This window comes from Rhodamnia argentea, unplaced genomic scaffold, assembly GCF_020921035.1.
Source record: "Rhodamnia argentea isolate NSW1041297 unplaced genomic scaffold, ASM2092103v1 Rarg_v2.17, whole genome shotgun sequence".
NCBI classification, from domain to species: domain Eukaryota; kingdom Viridiplantae; phylum Streptophyta; class Magnoliopsida; order Myrtales; family Myrtaceae; genus Rhodamnia; species Rhodamnia argentea.
The window spans coordinates 70,270-91,368 of NW_025955866.1; the positions used below are offsets into that span (position 1 = coordinate 70,270).

The 21,099-nt window shown below is 46.3% G+C and overlaps 4 non-coding genes and 44 pseudogenes across 4 annotated transcripts; all 48 read right to left on the reverse strand.

Moving 5' to 3' along the window:
- Nucleotides 1-88: 88 nt before the first annotated feature.
- Nucleotides 89-206, reverse strand: LOC125313165 (annotated as a pseudogene).
- A 316-nt stretch (nt 207-522) lies between these two features.
- On the reverse strand, nt 523-641 carry LOC125313281. The gene has a single exon (XR_007197146.1). It is a non-coding gene; the product is annotated as a 5S ribosomal RNA (ribosomal RNA).
- Nucleotides 642-959: 318 nt separating this feature from the next.
- On the reverse strand, nt 960-1,077 carry LOC125313243 (annotated as a pseudogene).
- Nucleotides 1,078-1,393: 316 nt separating this feature from the next.
- On the reverse strand, nt 1,394-1,509 carry LOC125313033. Its single transcript, XR_007197064.1, has one exon. It is a non-coding gene; the product is annotated as a 5S ribosomal RNA (ribosomal RNA).
- A 318-nt stretch (nt 1,510-1,827) lies between these two features.
- Nucleotides 1,828-1,945, reverse strand: LOC125313166 (annotated as a pseudogene).
- A 316-nt stretch (nt 1,946-2,261) lies between these two features.
- Nucleotides 2,262-2,378, reverse strand: LOC125313119 (annotated as a pseudogene).
- Nucleotides 2,379-2,696: 318 nt separating this feature from the next.
- LOC125313167 lies at nt 2,697-2,814 on the reverse strand (annotated as a pseudogene).
- Nucleotides 2,815-3,130: 316 nt separating this feature from the next.
- Nucleotides 3,131-3,248, reverse strand: LOC125313168 (annotated as a pseudogene).
- A 317-nt stretch (nt 3,249-3,565) lies between these two features.
- On the reverse strand, nt 3,566-3,682 carry LOC125313254 (annotated as a pseudogene).
- Nucleotides 3,683-3,999: 317 nt separating this feature from the next.
- Nucleotides 4,000-4,116, reverse strand: LOC125313260 (annotated as a pseudogene).
- A 320-nt stretch (nt 4,117-4,436) lies between these two features.
- LOC125313120 lies at nt 4,437-4,553 on the reverse strand (annotated as a pseudogene).
- A 319-nt stretch (nt 4,554-4,872) lies between these two features.
- LOC125313344 lies at nt 4,873-4,989 on the reverse strand (annotated as a pseudogene).
- Nucleotides 4,990-5,305: 316 nt separating this feature from the next.
- On the reverse strand, nt 5,306-5,422 carry LOC125313121 (annotated as a pseudogene).
- A 314-nt stretch (nt 5,423-5,736) lies between these two features.
- On the reverse strand, nt 5,737-5,853 carry LOC125313265 (annotated as a pseudogene).
- A 318-nt stretch (nt 5,854-6,171) lies between these two features.
- Nucleotides 6,172-6,289, reverse strand: LOC125313169 (annotated as a pseudogene).
- A 316-nt stretch (nt 6,290-6,605) lies between these two features.
- LOC125313171 lies at nt 6,606-6,723 on the reverse strand (annotated as a pseudogene).
- A 315-nt stretch (nt 6,724-7,038) lies between these two features.
- LOC125313272 lies at nt 7,039-7,157 on the reverse strand (annotated as a pseudogene).
- A 316-nt stretch (nt 7,158-7,473) lies between these two features.
- LOC125313266 lies at nt 7,474-7,591 on the reverse strand (annotated as a pseudogene).
- A 314-nt stretch (nt 7,592-7,905) lies between these two features.
- On the reverse strand, nt 7,906-8,022 carry LOC125313122 (annotated as a pseudogene).
- Nucleotides 8,023-8,339: 317 nt separating this feature from the next.
- LOC125313282 lies at nt 8,340-8,457 on the reverse strand (annotated as a pseudogene).
- Nucleotides 8,458-8,769: 312 nt separating this feature from the next.
- On the reverse strand, nt 8,770-8,886 carry LOC125313123 (annotated as a pseudogene).
- A 317-nt stretch (nt 8,887-9,203) lies between these two features.
- On the reverse strand, nt 9,204-9,320 carry LOC125313124 (annotated as a pseudogene).
- Nucleotides 9,321-9,640: 320 nt separating this feature from the next.
- Nucleotides 9,641-9,758, reverse strand: LOC125313172 (annotated as a pseudogene).
- Nucleotides 9,759-10,073: 315 nt separating this feature from the next.
- Nucleotides 10,074-10,191, reverse strand: LOC125313173 (annotated as a pseudogene).
- A 314-nt stretch (nt 10,192-10,505) lies between these two features.
- On the reverse strand, nt 10,506-10,623 carry LOC125313174 (annotated as a pseudogene).
- A 315-nt stretch (nt 10,624-10,938) lies between these two features.
- LOC125313199 lies at nt 10,939-11,055 on the reverse strand (annotated as a pseudogene).
- Nucleotides 11,056-11,370: 315 nt separating this feature from the next.
- LOC125313175 lies at nt 11,371-11,488 on the reverse strand (annotated as a pseudogene).
- Nucleotides 11,489-11,805: 317 nt separating this feature from the next.
- On the reverse strand, nt 11,806-11,922 carry LOC125313125 (annotated as a pseudogene).
- Nucleotides 11,923-12,239: 317 nt separating this feature from the next.
- Nucleotides 12,240-12,356, reverse strand: LOC125313127 (annotated as a pseudogene).
- Nucleotides 12,357-12,673: 317 nt separating this feature from the next.
- LOC125313128 lies at nt 12,674-12,790 on the reverse strand (annotated as a pseudogene).
- A 314-nt stretch (nt 12,791-13,104) lies between these two features.
- Nucleotides 13,105-13,222, reverse strand: LOC125313176 (annotated as a pseudogene).
- A 748-nt stretch (nt 13,223-13,970) lies between these two features.
- LOC125313273 lies at nt 13,971-14,089 on the reverse strand (annotated as a pseudogene).
- Nucleotides 14,090-14,406: 317 nt separating this feature from the next.
- LOC125313177 lies at nt 14,407-14,524 on the reverse strand (annotated as a pseudogene).
- Nucleotides 14,525-14,839: 315 nt separating this feature from the next.
- LOC125313020 lies at nt 14,840-14,959 on the reverse strand. Its single transcript, XR_007197051.1, has one exon. It is a non-coding gene; the product is annotated as a 5S ribosomal RNA (ribosomal RNA).
- Nucleotides 14,960-15,275: 316 nt separating this feature from the next.
- LOC125313129 lies at nt 15,276-15,392 on the reverse strand (annotated as a pseudogene).
- A 314-nt stretch (nt 15,393-15,706) lies between these two features.
- Nucleotides 15,707-15,823, reverse strand: LOC125313130 (annotated as a pseudogene).
- Nucleotides 15,824-16,139: 316 nt separating this feature from the next.
- On the reverse strand, nt 16,140-16,256 carry LOC125313131 (annotated as a pseudogene).
- A 314-nt stretch (nt 16,257-16,570) lies between these two features.
- Nucleotides 16,571-16,688, reverse strand: LOC125313178 (annotated as a pseudogene).
- A 316-nt stretch (nt 16,689-17,004) lies between these two features.
- Nucleotides 17,005-17,121, reverse strand: LOC125313132 (annotated as a pseudogene).
- A 319-nt stretch (nt 17,122-17,440) lies between these two features.
- Nucleotides 17,441-17,558, reverse strand: LOC125313179 (annotated as a pseudogene).
- Nucleotides 17,559-17,875: 317 nt separating this feature from the next.
- On the reverse strand, nt 17,876-17,992 carry LOC125313133 (annotated as a pseudogene).
- Nucleotides 17,993-18,307: 315 nt separating this feature from the next.
- Nucleotides 18,308-18,424, reverse strand: LOC125313134 (annotated as a pseudogene).
- Nucleotides 18,425-18,744: 320 nt separating this feature from the next.
- Nucleotides 18,745-18,861, reverse strand: LOC125313135 (annotated as a pseudogene).
- A 317-nt stretch (nt 18,862-19,178) lies between these two features.
- Nucleotides 19,179-19,296, reverse strand: LOC125313180 (annotated as a pseudogene).
- Nucleotides 19,297-19,611: 315 nt separating this feature from the next.
- LOC125313261 lies at nt 19,612-19,729 on the reverse strand (annotated as a pseudogene).
- Nucleotides 19,730-20,044: 315 nt separating this feature from the next.
- LOC125313021 lies at nt 20,045-20,164 on the reverse strand. The gene has a single exon (XR_007197052.1). It is a non-coding gene; the product is annotated as a 5S ribosomal RNA (ribosomal RNA).
- A 315-nt stretch (nt 20,165-20,479) lies between these two features.
- On the reverse strand, nt 20,480-20,596 carry LOC125313136 (annotated as a pseudogene).
- A 318-nt stretch (nt 20,597-20,914) lies between these two features.
- On the reverse strand, nt 20,915-21,030 carry LOC125313308 (annotated as a pseudogene).
- Between the last annotated feature and the right edge of the window lie 69 nt (nt 21,031-21,099).

A 21,099-nucleotide genomic window follows, 5' to 3' on the forward strand; every position in this document is an offset into this window, starting at 1 on the left:
TCGAACCGGTCACGATGGGCCCCGTTATGCCTTCCCGAGTGCATTTCTTGAGTCGCAAAAAAAATTAAAAAGTAAAAAACGAAAATGAGGGGTGCAACACGAGGACTTCCCGGGAGGTCACCCATCCTAGTACTACTCTCGCCCAAGCACGCTTAACCCGGAGTTCGATGGGATCCGGTGCATTAGTCTTTGGTATGATCGCACCCGTTATGTTATGCATTGCAAATATATTTGTAACAAATGCCCTTCCCCTTCTTGCAAAATGTTCGAACTTTCTTTTTCCTGGTTTTCGTGCCTGTCGCGTGATCGGTTAACGGGATATTCCTTGGAAACGACAAACTAAGAAAAAAAATCCCCATGAATCGAAATTCGCACGTAACTTTTGATCCCGGGAAGGACTCACGGGGCCCGTAAGTACTTTTCGGAAGCTCGTTCGAACCGGTCACGATGGGCCCCGTTATGCCTTCCCGAGTGCATTTCTTGAGTCGCAAAAAAAAATTAAAAAGTAAAAAACGAAAATGAGGGGTGCAACACGAGGACTTCCCGGGAGGTCACCCATCCTAGTACTACTCTCGCCCAAGCACGCTTAACTTCGGAGTTCTGATGGGATCCGGTGCATTAGTGCTGGTATGATCGCACCCGTTATGTTATGCATTGCAAATATATTTGTAACAAATGCCCTTCCCCTTCTTGCAAAATGTTCGAACTTTCTTTTTTCCTGGTTTTCGTGCCCTGTCGCGTGATCGGTTAACGGGATATTCCTTGGAAACGACAAACTAAGAAAAAAAATCCCCATGAATCGAAATTCGCACGTAACTTTTGATCCCAGGAAGGACTCACGGGGCCCGTAAGTACTTTTCGGAAAGCTCGTTCGAACCGGTCACGATGGGCCCCGTTATGCCTTCCCGAGTGCATTTCTTGAGTCGCAAAAAAAATTAAAAAGTAAAAAACGAAAATGAGGGGTGCAACACGAGGACTTCCCGGGAGGTCACCCATCCTAGTACTACTCTCGCCCAAGCACGCTTAACCGGAGTTACGATGGGATCCGGTGCATTAGTCTTTGGTATGATCGCACCCGTTATGTTATGCATTGCAAATATATTTGTAACAAATGCCCTTCCCCTTCTTGCAAAATGTTCGAACTTTCTTTTTTCTGGTTTTCGTGCCCTGTCGCGTGATCGGTTAACGGGATATTCCTTGGAAACGACAAACTAAGAAAAAAAATCCCCATGAATCGAAATTCGCACGTAACTTTTGATCCGGAAGGACTCACGGGGCCCGTAAGTACTTTTCGGAAAGCTCGTTCCGAACCGGTCACGATGGGCCCCGTTATGCCTTCCCGAGTGCATTTCTTGAGTCGCAAAAAAAATTAAAAAGTAAAAAACGAAAATGAGGGGTGCAACACGAGGACTTCCCGGGAGGTCACCCATCCTAGTACTACTCTCGCCCAAGCACGCTTAACCGGAGTTCGATGGGATCCGGTGCATTAGTGCTGGTATGATCGCACCCGTTATGTTATGCATTGCAAATATATTTGTAACAAATGCCCTTCCCCTTCTTGCAAAATGTTCGAACTTTCTTTTTTCCTGGTTTTCGTGCCTGTCGCGTGATCGGTTAACGGGATATTCCTTGGAAACGACAAACTAAGAAAAAAAATCCCCATGAATCGAAATTCGCACGTAACTTTTGATCCGGGAAGGACTCACGGGGCCCGTAAGTACTTTTCGGAAAGCTCGTTCCGAACCGGTCACGATGGGCCCCGTTATGCCTTCCCGAGTGCATTTCTTGAGTCGCAAAAAAAAATTAAAAAGTAAAAAACGAAAATGAGGGGTGCAACACGAGGACTTCCCGGGAGGTCACCCATCCTAGTACTACTCTCGCCCAAGCACGCTTAACCCGGAGTTCGATGGGATCCGGTGCATTAGTCTTTGGTATGATCGCACCCGTTATGTTATGCATTGCAAATATATTTGTAACAAATGCCCTTCCCCTTCTTGCAAAATGTTCGAACTTTCTTTTTCCTGGTTTTCGTGCCCTGTCGCGTGATCGGTTAACGGGATATTCCTTGGAAACGACAAACTAAGAAAAAAAATCCCCATGAATCGAAATTCGCACGTAACTTTTGATCCCGGAAGGACTCACGGGGCCCGTAAGTACTTTTCGGAAGCTCGTTCGAACCGGTCACGATGGGCCCCGTTATGCCTTCCCGAGTGCATTTCTTGAGTCGCAAAAAAAAATTAAAAAGTAAAAAACGAAAATGAGGGGTGCAACACGAGGACTTCCCGGGAGGTCACCCATCCTAGTACTACTCTCGCCCAAGCACGCTTAACCGGAGTTCGATGGGATCCGGTGCATTAGTCTTTGGTATGATCGCACCCGTTATGTTATGCATTGCAAATATATTTGTAACAAATGCCCTTCCCCTTCTTGCAAAATGTTCGAACTTTCTTTTTCCTGGTTTTTCGTGCCTGTCGCGTGATCGGTTAACGGGATATTCCTTGGAAACGACAAACTAAGAAAAAAAAATCCCCATGAATCGAAATTCGCACGTAACTTTTGATCCGGGAAGGACTCACGGGGCCCGTAAGTACTTTTCGGAAAGCTCGTTCGAACCGGTCACGATGGGCCCCGTTATGCCTTCCCGAGTGCATTTCTTGAGTCGCAAAAAAAAATTAAAAAGTAAAAAACGAAAATGAGGGGTGCAACACGAGGACTTCCCGGGAGGTCACCCATCCTAGTACTACTCTCGCCCAAGCACGCTTAACCCGGAGTTCGATGGGATCCGGTGCATTAGTCTTTGGTATGATCGCACCCGTTATGTTATGCATTGCAAATATATTTGTAACAAATGCCCTTCCCCTTCTTGCAAAATGTTCGAACTTTCTTTTTCCTGGTTTTCGTGCCTGTCGCGTGATCGGTTAACGGGATATTCCTTGGAAACGACAAACTAAGAAAAAAAAATCCCCATGAATCGAAATTCGCACGTAACTTTTGATCCCGGAAGGACTCACGGGGCCGTAAGTACTTTTCGGAAAGCTCGTTCGAACCGGTCACGATGGGCCCCGTTATGCCTTCCCGAGTGCATTTCTTGAGTCGCAAAAAAAAATTAAAAAGTAAAAAACGAAAATGAGGGGTGCAACACGAGGACTTCCCGGGAGGTCACCCATCCTAGTACTACTCTCGCCCAAGCACGCTTAACCCGGAGTTCGATGGGATCCGGTGCATTAGTCTTTGGTATGATCGCACCCGTTATGTTATGCATTGCAAATATATTTGTAACAAATGCCCTTCCCCTTCTTGCAAAATGTTCGAACTTTCTTTTTTCCTGGTTTTCGTGCCTGTCGCGTGATCGGTTAACGGGATATTCCTTGGAAACGACAAACTAAGAAAAAAAATCCCCATGAATCGAAATTCGCACGTAACTTTTGATCCCGGGAAGGACTCACGGGGCCCGTAAGTACTTTTCGGAAGCTCGTTCGAACCGGTCACGATGGGCCCCGTTATGCCTTCCCGAGTGCATTTCTTGAGTCGCAAAAAAAAATTAAAAAGTAAAAAACGAAAATGAGGGGTGCAACACGAGGACTTCCCGGGAGGTCACCCATCCTAGTACTACTCTCGCCCAAGCACGCTTAACCGGAGTTCGATGGGATCCGGTGCATTAGTCTTTGGTATGATCGCTACCCGTTATGTTATGCATTGCAAATATATTTGTAACAAATGCCCTTCCCCTTCTTGCAAAATGTTCGAACTTTCTTTTTCCTGGTTTTCGTGCCCTGTCGCGTGATCGGTTAACGGGATATTCCTTGGAAAGCGACAAACTAAGAAAAAAAATCCCCATGAATCGAAATTCGCACGTAACTTTTGATCCGGGAAGGACTCACGGGGCCCGTAAGTACTTTTCGGAAGCTCGTTCGAGCCGGTCACGATGGGCCCGTTATGCCTTCCCGAGTGCATTTCTTGAGTCGCAAAAAAAAATTAAAAAGTAAAAAACGAAAATGAGGGGTGCAACACGAGGACTTCCCGGGAGGTCACCCATCCTAGTACTACTCTCGCCCAAGCACGCTTAACCGGAGTTCGATGGGATCCGGTGCATTAGTCTTTGGTATGATCGCTCCTTTGTTATGTTATGCATTGCAAATATATTTGTAACAAATGCCCTTCCCCTTCTTGCAAAATGTTCGAACTTTCTTTTTCCTGGTTTTCGTGCCCTGTCGCGTGATCGGTTAACGGGATATTCCTTGGAAACGACAAACTAAGAAAAAAAAATCCCCATGAATCGAAATTCGCACGTAACTTTTGATCCCGGAAGGACTCACGGGGCCCGTAAGTACTTTTCGGAAAGCTCGTTCGAACCGGTCACGATGGGCCCCGTTATGCCTTCCCGAGTGCATTTCTTGAGTCGCAAAAAAAAATTAAAAAGTAAAAAACGAAAATGAGGGGTGCAACACGAGGACTTCCCGGGAGGTCACCCATCCTAGTACTACTCTCGCCCAAGCACGCTTAACCGGAGTTCGATGGGATCCGGTGCATTAGTCTTTGGTATGATCGCACCCGTTATGTTATGCATTGCAAATATATTTGTAACAAATGCCCTTCCCCTTCTTGCAAAATGTTCGAACTTTCTTTTTCCTGGTTTTCGTGCCCTGTCGCGTGATCGGTTAACGGGATATTCCTTGGAAACGACAAACTAAGAAAAAAAATCCCCATGAATCGAAATTCGCACGTAACTTTTGATCCCAGGAAGGACTCACGGGGCCCGTAAGTACTTTTCGGAAAGCTCGTTCCGAACCGGTCACGATGGGCCCCGTTATGCCTTCCCGAGTGCATTTCTTGAGTCGCAAAAAAAAATTAAAAAGTAAAAAACGAAAATGAGGGGTGCAACACGAGGACTTCCCGGGAGGTCACCCATCCTAGTACTACTCTCGCCCAAGCACGCTTAACCCGGGTTCGATGGGATCCGGTGCATTAGTCTTTGGTATGATCGCTTACCCGTTATGTTATGCATTGCAAATATATTTGTAACAAATGCCCTTCCCCTTCTTGCAAAATGTTCGAACTTTCTTTTTCCTGGTTTTCGTGCCCTGTCGCGTGATCGGTTAACGGGATATTCCTTGGAAACGACAAACTAAGAAAAAAAATCCCCATGAATCGAAATTCGCACGTAACTTTTGATCCGGAAGGACTCACGGGGCCCGTAAGTACTTTTCGGAAAGCTCGTTCGAACCGGTCACGATGGGCCCGTTATGCCTCCCGAGTGCATTTCTTGAGTCGCAAAAAAAATTAAAAAGTAAAAAACGAAAATGAGGGGGTGCAACACGAGGACTTCCCGGGAGGTCACCCATCCTAGTACTACTCTCGCCCAAGCACGCTTAACCGGAGTTCGATGGGATCCGGTGCATTAGTCTTTGGTATGATCGCACCCGTTATGTTATGCATTGCAAATATATTTGTAACAAATGCCCTTCCCCTTCTTGCAAAATGTTCGAACTTTCTTTTTCCTGGTTTTCGTGCCCTGTCGCGTGATCGGTTAACGGGATATTCCTTGGAAACGACAAACTAAGAAAAAAAATCCCCATGAATCGAAATTCGCACGTAACTTTTGATCGGGAAGGACTCACGGGGCCCGTAAGTACTTTTCGGAAAGCTCGTTCGAGCCGGTCACGATGGGCCCCGTTATGCCTTCCGAGTGCATTTCTTGAGTCGCAAAAAAAAATTAAAAAGTAAAAAACGAAAATGAGGGTGCAACACGAGGACTTCCCGGGAGGTCACCCATCCTAGTACTACTCTCGCCCAAGCACGCTTAACCGGAGTTCGATGGGATCCGGTGCATTAGTCTTTGGTATGATCGCTACCCGTTATGTTATGCATTGCAAATATATTTGTAACAAATGCCCTTCCCCTTCTTGCAAAATGTTCGAACTTTCTTTTTCCTGGTTTTCGTGCCTGTCGCGTGATCGGTTAACGGGATATTCCTTGGAAACGACAAACTAAGAAAAAAAATCCCCATGAATCGAAATTCGCACGTAACTTTTGATCCCGGAGAAGGACTCACGGGGCCCGTAAGTACTTTTCGGAAAGCTCGTTCGAACCGGTCACGATGGGCCCCGTTATGCCTTCCGAGTGCATTTCTTGAGTCGCAAAAAAAAATTAAAAAGTAAAAAACGAAAATGAGGGGTGCAACACGAGGACTTCCCGGGAGGTCACCCATCCTAGTACTACTCTCGCCCAAGCACGCTTAACCCGGAGTTCGATGGGATCCGGTGCATTAGTCTTTGGTATGATCGCACCCGTTATGTTATGCATTGCAAATATATTTGTAACAAATGCCCTTCCCCTTCTTGCAAAATGTTCGAACTTTCTTTTTCCTGGTTTTCGTGCCCTGTCGCGTGATCGGTTAACGGGATATTCCTTGGAAACGACAAACTAAGAAAAAAAATCCCCATGAATCGAAATTCGCACGTAACTTTTGATCCCGGAAGGACTCACGGGGCCCGTAAGTACTTTTCGGAAAGCTCGTTCGAGCCGGTCACGATGGGCCCCGTTATGCCTTCCCGAGTGCATTTCTTGAGTCGCAAAAAAAATTAAAAAGTAAAAAACGAAAATGAGGGGTGCAACACGAGGACTTCCCGGGAGGTCACCCATCCTAGTACTACTCTCGCCCAAGCACGCTTAACCCGGAGTTCGATGGGATCCGGTGCATTAGTCTTTGGTATGATCGCACCCGTTATGTTATGCATTGCAAATATATTTGTAACAAATGCCCTTCCCCTTCTTGCAAAATGTTCGAACTTTCTTTTTTCCTGGTTTTCGTGCCTGTCGCGTGATCGGTTAACGGGATATTCCTTGGAAACGACAAACTAAAAAAAAAAATCCCCATGAATCGAAATTCGCACGTAACTTTTGATCCCGGAAGGACTCACGGGGCCCGTAAGTACTTTTCGGAAGCTCGTTCGAACCGGTCACGATGGGCCCCGTTATGCCTTCCGAGTGCATTTCTTGAGTCGCAAAAAAAAATTAAAAAGTAAAAAACGAAAATGAGGGGTGCAACACGAGGACTTCCCGGGGAGGTCACCCATCCTAGTACTACTCTCGCCCAAGCACGCTTAACCCGGAGTTCGATGGGATCCGGTGCATTAGTCTTTGGTATGATCGCACCCGTTATGTTATGCATTGCAAATATATTTGTAACAAATGCCCTTCCCCTTCTTGCAAAATGTTCGAACTTTCTTTTTCCTGGTTTTCGTGCCCTGTCGCGTGATCGGTTAACGGGATATTCCTTGGAAACGACAAACTAAGAAAAAAAATCCCCATGAATCGAAATTCGCACGTAACTTTTGATCCGGGAAGGACTCACGGGGCCCGTAAGTACTTTTCGGAAGCTCGTTCGAACCGGTCACGATGGGCCCCGTTATGCCTTCCCGAGTGCATTTCTTGAGTCGCAAAAAAAAATTAAAAAGTAAAAAACGAAAATGAGGGGTGCAACACGAGGACTTCCCGGGGAGGTCACCCATCCTAGTACTACTCTCGCCCAAGCACGCTTAACCGGAGTTCGATGGGATCCGGTGCATTAGTCTTTGGTATGATCGCACCCGTTATGTTATGCATTGCAAATATATTTGTAACAAATGCCCTTCCCCTTCTTGCAAAATGTTCGAACTTTCTTTTTCCTGGTTTTCGTGCCCTGTCGCGTGATCGGTTAACGGGATATTCCTTGGAAACGACAAACTAAGAAAAAAAATCCCCATGAATCGAAATTCGCACGTAACTTTTGATCCCGGAAGGACTCACGGGGCCCGTAAGTACTTTTCGGAAGCTCGTTCGAGCCGGTCACGATGGGCCCGTTATGCCTTCCGAGTGCATTTCTTGAGTCGCAAAAAAAAATTAAAAAGTAAAAAACGAAAATGAGGGGTGCAACACGAGGACTTCCCGGGAGGTCACCCATCCTAGTACTACTCTCGCCCAAGCACGCTTAACCGGAGTTCGATGGGATCCGGTGCATTAGTCTTTGGTATGATCGCACCCGTTATGTTATGCATTGCAAATATATTTGTAACAAATGCCCTTCCCCTTCTTGCAAAATGTTCGAACTTTCTTTTTCCTGGTTTTCGTGCCCTGTCGCGTGATCGGTTAACGGGATATTCCTTGGAAACGACAAACTAAGAAAAAAAAATCCCCATGAATCGAAATTCGCACGTAACTTTTGATCCGGGAAGGACTCACGGGGCCCGTAAGTACTTTTCGGAAGCTCGTTCCGAACCGGTCACGATGGGCCCCGTTATGCCTTCCGAGTGCATTTCTTGAGTCGCAAAAAAAAATTAAAAAGTAAAAAACGAAAATGAGGGGTGCAACACGAGGACTTCCCGGGAGGTCACCCATCCCTAGTACTACTCTCGCCCAAGCACGCTTAACCGGAGTTCGATGGGATCCGGTGCATTAGTCTTTGGTATGATCGCACCCGTTATGTTATGCATTGCAAATATATTTGTAACAAATGCCCTTCCCCTTCTTGCAAAATGTTCGAACTTTCTTTTTCCTGGTTTTCGTGCCTGTCGCGTGATCGGTTAACGGGATATTCCTTGGAAACGACAAACTAAGAAAAAAAATCCCCATGAATCGAAATTCGCACGTAACTTTTGATCGGAAGGACTCACGGGGCCCGTAAGTACTTTTCGGAAGCTCGTTCGAACCGGTCACGATGGGCCCCGTTATGCCTTCCGAGTGCATTTCTTGAGTCGCAAAAAAAAATTAAAAAGTAAAAAACGAAAATGAGGGGTGCAACACGAGGACTTCCCGGGAGGTCACCCATCCTAGTACTACTCTCGCCCAAGCACGCTTAACCGGAGTTCGATGGGATCCGGTGCATTAGTCTTTGGTATGATCGCACCCGTTATGTTATGCATTGCAAATATATTTGTAACAAATGCCCTTCCCCTTCTTGCAAAATGTTCGAACTTTCTTTTTCCTGGTTTTTCGTGCCCGTCGCGTGATCGAGTTAACGGGATATTCCTTGGAAACGACAAACTAAGAAAAAAAATCCCCATGAATCGAAATTCGCACGTAACTTTTGATCCCGGAAGGACTCACGGGGCCCGTAAGTACTTTTCGGAAGCTCGTTCGAACCGGTCCACGATGGGCCCCGTTATGCCTTCCCGAGTGCATTTCTTGAGTCGCAAAAAAAATTAAAAAGTAAAAAACGAAAATGAGGGGTGCAACACGAGGACTTCCCGGGAGGTCACCCATCCTAGTACTACTCTCGCCCAAGCACGCTTAACCGGAGTTCGATGGGATCCGGTGCATTAGTCTTTGGTATGATCGCACCCGTTATGTTATGCATTGCAAATATATTTGTAACAAATGCCCTTCCCCTTCTTGCAAAATGTTCGAACTTTCTTTTTTCCTGGTTTTCGTGCCCTGTCGCGTGATCGGTTAACGGGATATTCCTTGGAAACGACAAACTAAAAAAAAAAATCCCCATGAATCGAAATTCGCACGTAACTTTTGATCCGGGAAGGACTCACGGGGCCCGTAAGTACTTTTCGGAAAGCTCGTTCCGAACCGGTCACGATGGGCCCCGTTATGCCTTCCCGAGTGCATTTCTTGAGTCGCAAAAAAAAATTAAAAAGTAAAAAACGAAAATGAGGGGGTGCAACACGAGGACTTCCCGGGAGGTCACCCATCCTAGTACTACTCTCGCCCAAGCACGCTTAACCCGGAGTTCGATGGGATCCGGTGCATTAGTCTTTGGTATGATCGCACCCGTTATGTTATGCATTGCAAATATATTTGTAACAAATGCCCTTCCCCTTCTTGCAAAATGTTCGAACTTTCTTTTTCCTGGTTTTCGTGCCTGTCGCGTGATCGGTTAACGGGATATTCCTTGGAAACGACAAACTAAGAAAAAAAATCCCCATGAATCGAAATTCGCACGTAACTTTTGATCCGGGAAGGACTCACGGGGCCCGTAAGTACTTTTCGGAAGCTCGTTCGAACCGGTCACGATGGGCCCCGTTATGCCTTCCCGAGTGCATTTCTTGAGTCGCAAAAAAAAATTAAAAAGTAAAAAACGAAAATGAGGGGTGCAACACGAGGACTTCCCGGGAGGTCACCCATCCTAGTACTACTCTCGCCCAAGCACGCTTAACCCGGAGTTCGATGGGATCCGGTGCATTAGTCTTTGGTATGATCGCACCCGTTATGTTATGCATTGCAAATATATTTGTAACAAATGCCCTTCCCCTTCTTGCAAAATGTTCGAACTTTCTTTTTCCTGGTTTTCGTGCCCTGTCGCGTGATCGGTTAACGGGATATTCCTTGGAAACGACAAACTAAGAAAAAAATCCCCATGAATCGAAATTCGCACGTAACTTTTGATCCGGGAAGGACTCACGGGGCCCGTAAGTACTTTTCGGAAGCTCGTTCGAGCCGGTCACGATGGGCCCCGTTATGCCTTCCCGAGTGCATTTCTTGAGTCGCAAAAAAAATTAAAAAGTAAAAAACGAAAATGAGGGGTGCAACACGAGGACTTCCCGGGAGGTCACCCATCCTAGTACTACTCTCGCCCAAGCACGCTTAACCCGGAGTTCGATGGGATCCGGTGCATTAGTCTTTGGTATGATCGCACCCGTTATGTTATGCATTGCAAATATATTTGTAACAAATGCCCTTCCCCTTCTTGCAAAATGTTCGAACTTTCTTTTTCCTGGTTTTCGTGCCCTGTCGCGTGATCGGTTAACGGGATATTCCTTGGAAACGACAAACTAAGAAAAAAAATCCCCATGAATCGAAATTCGCACGTAACTTTTGATCCGGAAGGACTCACGGGGCCCGTAAGTACTTTTCGGAAGCTCGTTCGAGCCGGTCACGATGGGCCCGTTATGCCTTCCCGAGTGCATTTCTTGAGTCGCAAAAAAAAATTAAAAAGTAAAAAACGAAATGATGAGGGTGCAACACGAGGACTTCCCGGGAGGTCACCCATCCTAGTACTACTCTCGCCCAAGCACGCTTAACCGGAGTTCGATGGGATCCGGTGCATTAGTCTTTGGTATGATCGCACCCGTTATGTTATGCATTGCAAATATATTTGTAACAAATGCCCTTCCCCTTCTTGCAAAATGTTCGAACTTTCTTTTTCCTGGTTTTCGTGCCCTGTCGCGTGATCGGTTAACGGGATATTCCTTGGAAACGACAAACTAAGAAAAAAAATCCCCATGAATCGAAATTCGCACGTAACTTTTGATCCGGGAAGGACTCACGGGGCCCGTAAGTACTTTTCGGAAAGCTCGTTCGAACCGGTCACGATGGGCCCGTTATGCCTTCCCGAGTGCATTTCTTGAGTCGCAAAAAAAATTAAAAAGTAAAAAACGAAAATGAGGGGTGCAACACGAGGACTTCCCGGGAGGTCACCCATCCTAGTACTACTCTCGCCCAAGCACGCTTAACCCGGAGTTCGATGGGATCCGGTGCATTAGTCTTTGGTATGATCGCACCCGTTATGTTATGCATTGCAAATATATTTGTAACAAATGCCCTTCCCCTTCTTGCAAAATGTTCGAACTTTCTTTTTTCCTGGTTTTCGTGCCTGTCGCGTGATCGGTTAACGGGATATTCCTTGGAAACGACAAACTAAGAAAAAAAAATCCCCATGAATCGAAATTCGCACGTAACTTTTGATCCGGGAAGGACTCACGGGGCCCGTAAGTACTTTTCGGAAAGCTCGTTCGAGCCGGTCACGATGGGCCCGTTATGCCTTCCCGAGTGCATTTCTTGAGTCGCAAAAAAAAATTAAAAAGTAAAAAACGAAAATGAGGGGTGCAACACGAGGACTTCCCGGGAGGTCACCCATCCTAGTACTACTCTCGCCCAAGCACGCTTAACCGGAGTTCGATGGGATCCGGTGCATTAGTCTTTGGTATGATCGCACCCGTTATGTTATGCATTGCAAATATATTTGTAACAAATGCCCTTCCCCTTCTTGCAAAATGTTCGAACTTTCTTTTTTCCTGGTTTTCGTGCCCTGTCGCGTGATCGGGTTAACGGGATATTCCTTGGAAACGACAAACTAAGAAAAAAAATCCCCATGAATCGAAATTCGCACGTAACTTTTGATCCGGGAAGGACTCACGGGGCCCGTAAGTACTTTTCGGAAGCTCGTTCGAGCCGGTCACGATGGGCCCCGTTATGCCTTCCGAGTGCATTTCTTGAGTCGCAAAAAAAAATTAAAAAGTAAAAAACGAAAATGAGGGGTGCAACACGAGGACTTCCCGGGAGGTCACCCATCCTAGTACTACTCTCGCCCAAGCACGCTTAACCGGAGTTCGATGGGATCCGGTGCATTAGTCTTTGGTATGATCGCACCCGTTATGTTATGCATTGCAAATATATTTGTAACAAATGCCCTTCCCCTTCTTGCAAAATGTTCGAACTTTCTTTTTTCCTGGTTTTCGTGCCCTGTCGCGTGATCGGTTAACGGGATATTCCTTGGAAAGCGACAAACTAAAAAAAAAATCCCCATGAATCGAAATTCGCACGTAACTTTTGATCCCGGAAGGACTCACGGGGCCCGTAAGTACTTTTCGGAAAGCTCGTTCGAACCGGTCACGATGGGCCCCGTTATGCCTTCCGAGTGCATTTCTTGAGTCGCAAAAAAAAATTAAAAAGTAAAAAACGAAAATGAGGGGTGCAACACGAGGACTTCCCGGGAGGTCACCCATCCTAGTACTACTCTCGCCCAAGCACGCTTAACCGGAGTTCGATGGGATCCGGTGCATTAGTCTTTGGTATGATCGCACCCGTTATGTTATGCATTGCAAATATATTTGTAACAAATGCCCTTCCCCTTCTTGCAAAATGTTCGAACTTTCTTTTTCCTGGTTTTCGTGCCCTGTCGCGTGATCGGTTAACGGGATATTCCTTGGAAACGACAAACTAAGAAAAAAAATCCCCATGAATCGAAATTCGCACGTAACTTTTGATCCGGGAAGGACTCACGGGGCCCGTAAGTACTTTTCGGAAGCTCGTTCGAGCCGGTCACGATGGGCCCGTTATGCCTTCCCGAGTGCATTTCTTGAGTCGCAAAAAAAATTAAAAAGTAAAAAACGAAAATGAGGGGTGCAACACGAGGACTTCCCGGGAGGTCACCCATCCTAGTACTACTCTCGCCCAAGCACGCTTAACCCGGAGTTCGATGGGATCCGGTGCATTAGTCTTTGGTATGATCGCACCCGTTATGTTATGCATTGCAAATATATTTGTAACAAATGCCCTTCCCCTTCTTGCAAAATGTTCGAACTTTCTTTTTCCTGGTTTTCGTGCCCTGTCGCGTGATCGGGTTAACGGGATATTCCTTGGAAACGACAAACTAAGAAAAAAAAATCCCCATGAATCGAAATTCGCACGTAACTTTTGATCCAGGAAGGACTCACGGGGCCCGTAAGTACTTTTCGGAAGCTCGTTCGAACCGGTCACGATGGGCCCCGTTATGCCTTCCGAGTGCATTTCTTGAGTCGCAAAAAAAATTAAAAAGTAAAAAACGAAAATGAGGGGTGCACACGAGGACTTCCCCGGGAGGTCACCCATCCTAGTACTACTCTCGCCCAAGCACGCTTAACCCGGGTTCGATGGGATCCGGTGCATTAGTCTTTGGTATGATCGCACCCGTTATGTTATGCATTGCAAATATATTTGTAACAAATGCCCTTCCCCTTCTTGCAAAATGTTCGAACTTTCTTTTTCCTGGTTTTCGTGCCTGTCGCGTGATCGGTTAACGGGATATTCCTTGGAAACGACAAACTAAGAAAAAAAATCCCCATGAATCGAAATTCGCACGTAACTTTTGATCCCAGGAAGGACTCACGGGGCCCGTAAGTACTTTTCGGAAGCTCGTTCGAGCCGGTCACGATGGGCCCCGTTATGCCTTCCGAGTGCATTTCTTGAGTCGCAAAAAAAAATTAAAAAGTAAAAAACGAAAATGAGGGGTGCAACACGAGGACTTCCCGGGGAGGTCACCCATCCTAGTACTACTCTCGCCCAAGCACGCTTAACCCGGAGTTCGATGGGATCCGGTGCATTAGTCTTTGGTATGATCGCACCCGTTATGTTATGCATTGCAAATATATTTGTAACAAATGCCCTTCCCCTTCTTGCAAAATGTTCGAACTTTCTTTTTCCTGGTTTTCGTGCCTGTCGCGTGATCGGTTAACGGGATATTCCTTGGAAACGACAAACTAAGAAAAAAAATCCCCATGAATCGAAATTCGCACGTAACTTTTGATCCCGGGAAGGACTCACGGGGCCCGTAAGTACTTTTCGGAAAGCTCGTTCGAGCCGGTCACGATGGGCCCCGTTATGCCTTCCGGAGTGCATTTCTTGAGTCGCAAAAAAAAATTAAAAAGTAAAAAACGAAAATGAGGGGTGCAACACGAGGACTTCCCGGGAGGTCACCCATCCTAGTACTACTCTCGCCCAAGCACGCTTAACCCGGAGTTCGATGGGATCCGGTGCATTAGTCTTTGGTATGATCGCACCCGTTATGTTATGCATTGCAAATATATTTGTAACAAATGCCCTTCCCCTTCTTGCAAAATGTTCGAACTTTCTTTTTCCTGGTTTTCGTGCCCTGTCGCGTGATCGGTTAACGGGATATTCCTTGGAAACGACAAACTAAGAAAAAAAATCCCCATGAATCGAAATTCGCACGTAACTTTTGATCCGGAAGGACTCACGGGGCCCGTAAGTACTTTTCGGAAAGCTCGTTCGAGCCGGTCACGATGGGCCCCGTTATGCCTTCCGAGTGCATTTCTTGAGTCGCAAAAAAAAATTAAAAAGTAAAAAACGAAAATGAGGGGTGCAACACGAGGACTTCCCGGGAGGTCACCCATCCTAGTACTACTCTCGCCCAAGCACGCTTAACTTCGGAGTTCTGATGGGATCCGGTGCATTAGTCTTTGGTATGATCGCACCCGTTATGTTATGCATTGCAAATATATTTGTAACAAATGCCCTTCCCCTTCTTGCAAAATGTTCGAACTTTCTTTTTCCTGGTTTTCGTGCCTGTCGCGTGATCGGTTAACGGGATATTCCTTGGAAACGACAAACTAAGAAAAAAAATCCCCATGAATCGAAATTCGCACGTAACTTTTGATCCGGAAGGACTCACGGGGCCCGTAAGTACTTTTCGGAAAGCTCGTTCCGAACCGGTCACGATGGGCCCCGTTATGCCTTCCCGAGTGCATTTCTTGAGTCGCAAAAAAAAATTAAAAAGTAAAAAACGAAAATGAGGGGTGCAACACGAGGACTTCCCGGGAGGTCACCCATCCTAGTACTACTCTCGCCCAAGCACGCTTAACCGGAGTTCGATGGGATCCGGTGCATTAGTCTTTGGTATGATCGCACCCGTTATGTTATGCATTGCAAATATATTTGTAACAAATGCCCTTCCCCTTCTTGCAAAATGTTCGAACTTTCTTTTTCCTGGTTTTCGTGCCTGTCGCGTGATCGGTTAACGGGATATTCCTTGGAAACGACAAACTAAGAAAAAAAATCCCCATGAATCGAAATTCGCACGTAACTTTTGATCCGGAAGGACTCACGGGGCCCGTAAGTACTTTTCGGAAGCTCGTTCGAACCGGTCACGATGGGCCCCGTTATGCCTTCCCGAGTGCATTTCTTGAGTCGCAAAAAAAAATTAAAAAGTAAAAAACGAAAATGAGGGGTGCAACACGAGGACTTCCCGGGAGGTCACCCATCCTAGTACTACTCTCGCCCAAGCACGCTTAACCGGAGTTCGATGGGATCCGGTGCATTAGTCTTTGGTATGATCGCACCCGTTATGTTATGCATTGCAAATATATTTGTAACAAATGCCCTTCCCCTTCTTGCAAAATGTTCGAACTTTCTTTTTCCTGGTTTTCGTGCCCTGTCGCGTGATCGGTTAACGGGATATTCCTTGGAAGCGACAAACTAAGAAAAAAAATCCCCATGAATCGAAATTCGCACGTAACTTTTGATCCAGAAGGACTCACGGGGCCCGTAAGTACTTTTCGGAAAGCTCGTTCGAACCGGTCACGATGGGCCCCGTTATGCCTTCCCGAGTGCATTTCTTGAGTCGCAAAAAAAAATTAAAAAGTAAAAAACGAAAATGAGGGGTGCAACACGAGGACTTCCCGGGAGGTCACCCATCCTAGTACTACTCTCGCCCAAGCACGCTTAACCGGAGTTCGATGGGATCCGGTGCATTAGTCTTTGGTATGATCGCACCCGTTATGTTATGCATTGCAAATATATTTGTAACAAATGCCCTTCCCCTTCTTGCAAAATGTTCGAACTTTCTTTTTTCCTGGTTTTCGTGCCTGTCGCGTGATCGGTTAGCGGGATATTCCTTGGAAACGACAAACTAAGAAAAAAAAATCCCCATGAATCGAAATTCGCACGTAACTTTTGATCCGGGAAGGACTCACGGGGCCCGTAAGTACTTTTCGGAAGCTCGTTCGAGCCGGTCACGATGGGCCCCGTTATGCCTTCCGAGTGCATTTCTTGAGTCGAAAAAAAATTAAAAAGTAAAAAACGAAAATGAGGGGTGCAACACGAGGACTTCCCGGGAGGTCACCCATCCTAGTACTACTCTCGCCCAAGCACGCTTAACCCGGAGTTCGATGGGATCCGGTGCATTAGTCTTTGGTATGATCGCACCCGTTATGTTATGCATTGCAAATATATTTGTAACAAATGCCCTTCCCCTTCTTGCAAAATGTTCGAACTTTCTTTTTCCTGGTTTTCGTGCCTGTCGCGTGATCGGTTAACGGGATATTCCTTGGAAGCGACAAACTAAGAAAAAAAAATCCCCATGAATCGAAATTCGCACGTAACTTTTGATCCGGGAAGGACTCACGGGGCCCGTAAGTACTTTTCGGAAAGCTCGTTCGAACCGGTCACGATGGGCCCCGTTATGCCTTCCCGAGTGCATTTCTTGAGTCGCAAAAAAAATTAAAAAGTAAAAAACGAAAATGAGGGGTGCAACACGAGGACTTCCCGGGAGGTCACCCATCCTAGTACTACTCTCGCCCAAGCACGCTTAACCGGAGTTCGATGGGATCCGGTGCATTAGTCTTTGGTATGATCGCACCCGTTATGTTATGCATTGCAAATATATTTGTAACAAATGCCCTTCCCCTTCTTGCAAAATGTTCGAACTTTCTTTTTCCTGGTTTTCGTGCCCTGTCGCGTGATCGGTTAACGGGATATTCCTTGGAAAGCGACAAACTAAGAAAAAAAAATCCCCATGAATCGAAATTCGCACGTAACTTTTGATCCGGGAAGGACTCACGGGGCCCGTAAGTACTTTTCGGAAAGCTCGTTCGAACCGGTCACGATGGGCCCCGTTATGCCTTCCCGAGTGCATTTCTTGAGTCGCAAAAAAAAATTAAAAAGTAAAAAACGAAAATGAGGGGTGCAACACGAGGACTTCCCGGGAGGTCACCCATCCTAGTACTACTCTCGCCCAAGCACGCTTAACCCGGAGTTCGATGGGATCCGGTGCATTAGTCTTTGGTATGATCGCACCCGTTATGTTATGCATTGCAAATATATTTGTAACAAATGCCCTTCCCCTTCTTGCAAAATGTTCGAACTTTCTTTTTCCTGGTTTTCGTGCCCTGTCGCGTGATCGGTTAACGGGATATTCCTTGGAAACGACAAACTAAGAAAAAAAAATCCCCATGAATCGAAATTCGCACGTAACTTTTGATCCCGGAAGGACTCACGGGGCCCGTAAGTACTTTTCGGAAGCTCGTTCGAACCGGTCACGATGGGCCCCGTTATGCCTTCCCGAGTGCATTTCTTGAGTCGCAAAAAAAAATTAAAAAGTAAAAAACGAAAATGAGGGGTGCAACACGAGGACTTCCCGGGAGGTCACCCATCCTAGTACTACTCTCGCCCAAGCACGCTTAACCGGAGTTCGATGGGATCCGGTGCATTAGTCTTTGGTATGATCGCACCCGTTATGTTATGCATTGCAAATATATTTGTAACAAATGCCCTTCCCCTTCTTGCAAAATGTTCGAACTTTCTTTTTTCTGGTTTTTCGTGCCTGTCGCGTGATCGGTTAACGGGATATTCCTTGGAAACGACAAACTAAGAAAAAAAATCCCCATGAATCGAAATTCGCACGTAACTTTTGATCCCGGAAGGACTCACGGGGCCCGTAAGTACTTTTCGGAAGCTCGTTCGAACCGGTCACGATGGGCCCCGTTATGCCTTCCGAGTGCATTTCTTGAGTCGCAAAAAAAAATTAAAAAGTAAAAAACGAAAATGAGGGGTGCAACACGAGGACTTCCCGGGAGGTCACCCATCCTAGTACTACTCTCGCCCAAGCACGCTTAACCGGAGTTCGATGGGATCCGGTGCATTAGTCTTTGGTATGATCGCACCCGTTATGTTATGCATTGCAAATATATTTGTAACAAATGCCCTTCCCCTTCTTGCAAAATGTTCGAACTTTCTTTTTTCCTGGTTTTTCGTGCCCTGTCGCGTGATCGGTTAACGGGATATTCCTTGGAAACGACAAACTAAGAAAAAAAAATCCCCATGAATCGAAATTCGCACGTAACTTTTGATCCCGGAAGGACTCACGGGGCCCGTAAGTACTTTTCGGAAAGCTCGTTCGAGCCGGTCACGATGGGCCCCGTTATGCCTTCCCGAGTGCATTTCTTGAGTCGCAAAAAAAAATTAAAAAGTAAAAAACGAAAATGAGGGGTGCAACACGAGGACTTCCCGGGAGGTCACCCATCCTAGTACTACTCTCGCCCAAGCACGCTTAACCGGAGTTCGATGGGATCCGGTGCATTAGTCTTTGGTATGATCGCACCCGTTATGTTATGCATTGCAAATATATTTGTAACAAATGCCCTTCCCCTTCTTGCAAAATGTTCGAACTTTCTTTTTCCTGGTTTTCGTGCCCTGTCGCGTGATCGGTTAACGGGATATTCCTTGGAAACGACAAACTAAGAAAAAAAAATCCCCATGAATCGAAATTCGCACGTAACTTTTGATCCAGAAGGACTCACGGGGCCCGTAAGTACTTTTCGGAAAGCTCGTTCGAACCGGTCACGATGGGCCCCGTTATGCCCTCCCGAGTGCATTTCTTGAGTCGCAAAAAAAAATTAAAAAGTAAAAAACGAAAATGAGGGGTGCAACACGAGGACTTCCCGGGAGGTCACCCATCCTAGTACTACTCTCGCCCAAGCACGCTTAACCCGGAGTTCGATGGGATCCGGTGCATTAGTCTTTGGTATGATCGCACCCGTTATGTTATGCATTGCAAATATATTTGTAACAAATGCCCTTCCCCTTCTTGCAAAATGTTCGAACTTTCTTTTTCCTGGTTTTCGTGCCCTGTCGCGTGATCGGTTAACGGGATATTCCTTGGAAACGACAAACTAAGAAAAAAAATCCCCATGAATCGAAATTCGCACGTAACTTTTGATCCGGGAAGGACTCACGGGGCCCGTAAGTACTTTTCGGAAAGCTCGTTCGAGCCGGTCACGATGGGCCCGTTATGCCTTCCCGAGTGCATTTCTTGAGTCGCAAAAAAAATTAAAAAGTAAAAAACGAAAATGAGGGGTGCAACACGAGGACTTCCCGGGAGGTCACCCATCCTAGTACTACTCTCGCCCAAGCACGCTTAACCCGGAGTTCGATGGGATCCGGTGCATTAGTCTTTGGTATGATCGCTACCCGTTATGTTATGCATTGCAAATATATTTGTAACAAATGCCCTTCCCCTTCTTGCAAAATGTTCGAACTTTCTTTTTCCTGGTTTTCGTGCCCTGTCGCGTGATCGGTTAACGGGATATTCCTTGGAAACGACAAACTAAGAAAAAAAATCCCCATGAATCGAAATTCGCACGTAACTTTTGATCCCGGAAGGACTCACGGGGCCCGTAAGTACTTTTCGGAGCTCGTTCGAGCCGGTCACGATGGGCCCCGTTATGCCTTCCGAGTGCATTTCTTGAGTCGCAAAAAAAAATTAAAAAGTAAAAAACGAAAATGAGGGGTGCAACACGAGGACTTCCCGGGAGGTCACCCATCCTAGTACTACTCTCGCCCAAGCACGCTTAACTTCGGAGTTCTGATGGGATCCGGTGCATTAGTCTTTGGTATGATCGCACCCGTTATGTTATGCATTGCAAATATATTTGTAACAAATGCCCTTCCCCTTCTTGCAAAATGTTCGAACTTTCTTTTTCCTGGTTTTCGTGCCCTGTCGCGTGATCGGTTAACGGGATATTCCTTGGAAACGACAAACTAAGAAAAAAAATCCCCATGAATCGAAATTCGCACGTAACTTTTGATCCAGAAGGACTCACGGGGCCCGTAAGTACTTTTCGGAAGCTCGTTCGAACCGGTCACGATGGGCCCCGTTATGCCTTCCCGAGTGCATTTCTTGAGTCGCAAAAAAAAATTAAAAAGTAAAAAACGAAAATGAGGGGTGCAACACGAGGACTTCCCGGGAGGTCACCCATCCTAGTACTACTCTCGCCCAAGCACGCTTAACCGGAGTTCGATGGGATCCGGTGCATTAGTCTTTGGTATGATCGCACCCGTTATGTTATGCATTGCAAATATATTTGTAACAAATGCCCTTCCCCTTCTTGCAAAATGTTCGAACTTTCTTTTTCCTGGTTTTCGTGCCCTGTCGCGTGATCGGTTAACGGGATATTCCTTGGAAACGACAAACTAAGAAAAAAAATCCCCATGAATCGAAATTCGCACGTAACTTTTGATCCCAGGAAGGACTCACGGGGCCCGTAAGTACTTTTCGGAAAGCTCGTTCGAGCCGGTCCACGATGGGCCCCGTTATGCCTTCCGAGTGCATTTCTTGAGTCGCAAAAAAAAATTAAAAAGTAAAAAACGAAAATGAGGGGTGCAACACGAGGACTTCCCGGGAGGTCACCCATCCTAGTACTACTCTCGCCCAAGCACGCTAACCGGAGTTCGATGGGATCCGGTGCATTAGTCTTTGGTATGATCGCACCCGTTATGTTATGCATTGCAAATATATTTGTAACAAATGCCCTTCCCCTTCTTGCAAAATGTTCGAACTTT